Source organism: Atta colombica, unplaced genomic scaffold, assembly GCF_001594045.1.
Source record: "Atta colombica isolate Treedump-2 unplaced genomic scaffold, Acol1.0 scaffold105, whole genome shotgun sequence".
Classification (NCBI taxonomy): Eukaryota; Metazoa; Arthropoda; class Insecta; order Hymenoptera; family Formicidae; genus Atta; species Atta colombica.
In genome coordinates this window covers 701,148-706,008 of record NW_017259190.1, presented here as the reverse complement: position 1 = coordinate 706,008, position 4,861 = coordinate 701,148, and the positions used below count along the sequence as shown (strand labels likewise).

The 4,861-nt window shown below is 36.6% G+C and overlaps 1 protein-coding gene across 1 annotated transcript in view; it reads right to left on the bottom strand.

Annotated features, from left to right (window-relative positions):
• Positions 1 to 4,861, bottom strand: part of LOC108690369 (RNA polymerase II elongation factor Ell) — a 95,629-nt gene that overhangs the window by 59,927 nt on the left and 30,841 nt on the right. The window lies entirely within an intron of this gene.

Here is a 4,861-nt window from a genome sequence, read left to right as displayed (position 1 = left end):
TATATATATATATAATGGCAGAGCAGAAGCTCCAATGTATTGATGAGTAAAGGTCATCCTCGAAGGTAATTGTGCGTCCTCGACTCGATGCTTCATATCAACGTCGATACACGCGCATTCGGTATAACGCCAGGATAATCGCCACATCTCAAGGCTCGATGCTTAGATTCAACGATTTTTAATACGATACTATCGAACAATACTCTACACTCGCGTCAACTTTTACGTGAATACTGCCTACATTCCCCGTTGAATATAAATTAATCGCGAAGAGGCAAAACCATTTTTAAGTTTACAACGCGCTTATAAAAGTAATTATAAGTATGTACGATAATAACTTATAAAAATAATTGTAAATACATACGGTAATTATCAAAGTATCGATTTCCTATCTGAATAATATTAAGTCATTATATAAGTTAATTAAAGTATTATGATCTATTCTTCTCAGATATCGCTACATCTATACGTGACTCGTATAAAAGAGTGATTTCTACACGTTACTTGTGCGAGATCACATTCGACCTTCTGAATGCCGCGACCGATCTTCGTTTTAGGATTGCTTCGCAGTGCTGATGATTTCAGGACGTCCCACTTCTCATTATGATACTCAGATTCGACTACTAGAATGGCAAGTGGGTCACACGTAAAAGTAACTGTTACGGCAGCGACATTTCGTGTCAGTCGCGACTCTGATCAAGGCGCGATGCAATACTACCTTAGGCCGGAAAACTGTATTTTTACTTATATTTACGTATTACATGTTACACATGCGCATGGACATATGTATATATAACGAAGAATCAAGGAAGAATAACGCGAGAGGAAACTTCTACCTCGTAATTCGTCCCTGAAGACAAACGTCACTTGTCCTTAATTTTTTTTTTGACACCAGTTAAAGGATTGCGAAACAGTTCCTCGATCATCGAGTCGAACACTGAAACACTGTGTGTGAACCGCATTTTGCTCGCTATACACATTTAGACCATTATTTCAATACTCAAACGTGTCTACCTTTCTAGAGATGCTGATTTTCAGCTTTAATCCGATTCAATTCCATTCGCCCGAACAATATTTAGTATTGCAGGAAAGAAACAACCGCATTCTACATTGTAAAAGTTTTTTTTCGCCACGTATAACGTAATGAGAGTTGACTCACGCCATTGCCTTGCGTACTTGTGCAATCGGTGAAAACAAAGTTTACAAAATCACATGATTGGATCGAATGTCTGATCAATCGACATCGTCGAACGACGGAAATTTCTCGAAACTCAAATAACAATTTAAAATAACTTCATTATCGCATGATTACCTTTTGCTTAAAAGACTGAAATCTTATGGTACACTAAACATCGAATAACATGTAAGATTTATACATGTATGTCTTAGATTTTATGCGGAATAATTGAATTTGAATATCTGATTAAATGCCAGAGTGCTTCGAAGAAAACCGGAGTATTCGCGGTAATGCTTTTTTCGTACATCACGGAGTTATCGGGAGAAGAACATTTTCCTGGTAGGAAATTTTCCAGGTCTCTTTGTCGGAAACATATCCGCGTGACTAACGAATTCGCGGAATGTGCTCTTCCGTACTCTCCGAAGATCCAGCGTCGAGGTAATGCTGGTAATAATGCGCTATTCCCGAGTAAAACCTACATCTATATGTATATGCATATATATGTATGTATATATAGTGGGTGCTCTAAGCAACCGAGTGAAAGGCAACAATGCGAAGGCGAGCGTTCGCACGTACACACGTACACATAAATACACGATCGAGCACGTGCAACAACTATCGACACACACGAATCTATGGAGGAAAAAAAAAAAAAAAAAAAAAAGACCAATATCGCGAAACCGTGTCTCATATAAATACAGAGACTCTTCGCGTTCATGATAAAATTACATGAGAAGGCAAGTGATGAGATCCATACGAACGAAAGAGAGAAAGAGAGGATAGGAGAAGAAGGAGGATACGACGACGTGGCATGATATATACGTGTCAAAGTCGTATGTTTCTATGTATCGGGGAGGCTCCATCGATGATGATTGTCGCGCACGTATCGTGCTCGATCGTGCCGTGCATTGCTGCTACACATGAAATCGCATTGTGTATGCACATACACACGGACAATACAGATGCACATTGCGCTGCGCCTGGCCTGCCTGCTGCCACGATTCAGACGGGTATGTTGTATAGAGAAGGCCTGAGCGGAGATCGGTTCTCCCTGAGTGCGTCAGTCGCGACAAGGACGTCCGCTAAACGGCGAATTATACTGGAATAATCGCTCCGCGTTCTTGGTACTCGTGGCCCCGGAACGGAAAATAAAGAAAGATAGAAAAGATTATCCAAGTGTCGCGATCGATAATTTGGGGGATAATTTTGATGATATCGAATGGATTTTCCTTTATTCCTTTATTCAGTAAAATATATACGTAAATATAAGTACACTGAAAAAATATACTAAATCTTAACACATTTTTTTTCTTTCAATAGTAATAAGTATTAAAGAACAACCCAAGTTTATTATTAAAAAAAAACTTTCTTTTCTAAGAAAAAAAATGGATTCAATCCAATCGTTGAGAATTAAGTTGTAAGAAAAAATCGAATATAAGTAAATATAAGTACTAATTCATATGTGACTATATATAAAACTGAGATATTTATGTGCTATTGGAAAATTACAGAGATGCATTCTCTGGGGATTCGCGAAATGACGCTCGTGACAAGTCCTTAAGAGATAAATTTTCAGACAACGATGTCGAATGCAGGTGGCCCTAAGGTATTATCTAGTCTCAGCTATTTGTGCAAAGATCAACGGTGACGCATTGATCTTCAAGATTTTTAATAGAATGATTGTCAAAGGTCAGCATAAAACATGTGTTAACATCTCAATGGTATGAATGAAGGAATGAAGAGAAGAATGAATAATACAAGTCAAAGATTTCCAAGAAATTTTAAAATTGCAGGATGCATTCATTCTATGCCTCTTTGTGTGTGTATTTCCCCAGTAATTTTTCTAGATTCAGTAACGAGCCAGACTCATTTTCTATCGACGCAAATCTCAAGGATTAATTACGATATTCCAATTCGAGATTAATCACGTAAGTAATACGTCATAAGAAATCAATTCAAAGTTTCAGTTTAACAAATCTAAGACGAAGAAATGTATGAACGCTCTGCTTTAATTTCTTTTCTTTTCGATTGATAGAATCTATTTTTTTGGTCTTGGAATTGATGACAGACTCATCTTGTAGAATTTGACTTGGTACGATCCATTGTAATGCAGGCGAACAACGACCATACTCGAGAACAAGGGGAAGTCGATGAAGGACGAGGAGAGCAGGTCAATTACCTCCAGATCACTAAGAGAGATTTCTTATCAACAATCAGCCACTGCTGTCGTTAAAGAACCGCCAGTGAGCAGTATATGACAGTTACGTGGTGCAGCACTCTTTTTTAAGTCCAATCCGTTTTTTCGAACATAAACAATTCAACAGAGTTGATGGGTAAGTTTTTATCAAACGGATAAAAAAAGATGGTTTCAATTTCGATTAACTGCAGTCTTAATTTGTTAAATTTGAGGTAATATCTAACTGACATAAATTATACAAATTTATTATGATTTTAAATTGTAGAGATAAAATATTTACATGATAGATAATTTTAAAAAAACGTTACTATCAGCTCGGCAATTTATACTAATTACGTGCCTAAAAGTTTGTTCCCTCACATTATACTTAATCCAATTAAATTTTGAAAAATGTTACAATTAAGATACTATAATTAAATTTAAGATTTAATAGATACAAATTAAGCTAAAATGGCACAAAATAAGTTTGTTTATATCTTTCTATTATATACATTGCAAAAGTATCGATCAACAGAGTTTAGGAAGGTTTTAAGAGACTGATCGGTGGCGGCAGCGAGAGAAAATGGTGTATAACCTTGCTCGGACGACCTCGATCGCCTTCACCGAGGAAACCTCCGGTGTGTGGAGCCGTGACGACACACATATACATACATATACACATATACATATACATACACACAATGATCTTGCGACCACTCGGTCGACTGGGAGATCGAGCTCTTGACGTCGGTTGCACGGAATAGTACTACCGTCGCGAGATCTTTTTCGCGTGATACGTCCGATCATCGTCGTGATGGTCACGCGCAGATATTCAAATAGACGAATAAAAATTTGTAATTCGGATATGCAGCAAGCTACATCTACAAAATACGGAAAACGTAAAATTTCTTCAGTTTGCAGCTATAAAGCTAAAGTAACACGAAATAAAATATTGCTAAATAATTTAATGACTGTTCGTGTCAGTAAATTAAGAGAAGAAAAATGCCGACGTGAGTCGACGATCGAAGCACTCGCACACCTCTCACTCTCACTTTTTTTTTCGCCGAAAGAAAATTTCACCGTTCTTCTCTCCTTTATAACTCCCTCCATGCCTACATTCTATAGAATATATTTTAAGTAACCAGCGAAATCCGGTTCTTTTACCCACGATCTATTTTGACCGCAGAAATTTTTAGGACGAATGTACAGGTTGATTCATAAACGAGTGCATAAGATTAAGAAGTCATCTACAATGAAAATAATATTGTAGTAAGGCATAAGTTTATCCTTAACCATCTTTAAATTATTTTTTTAATAATTTTTTCATCAGAAATGTGCAAATGATAAACAATCAAATGAACTATAGAAAGTTAATTTTTTTAAAAATGGGAGTCCCAATCTCACACGAGTCACTGAACTCTTATCTCGTATCTGCGTCTTGTGATTATGAGTAAATCAAGAAAAAAATCAGTGCCGTTAATTTATCATATATATATACTGAAAAAAAA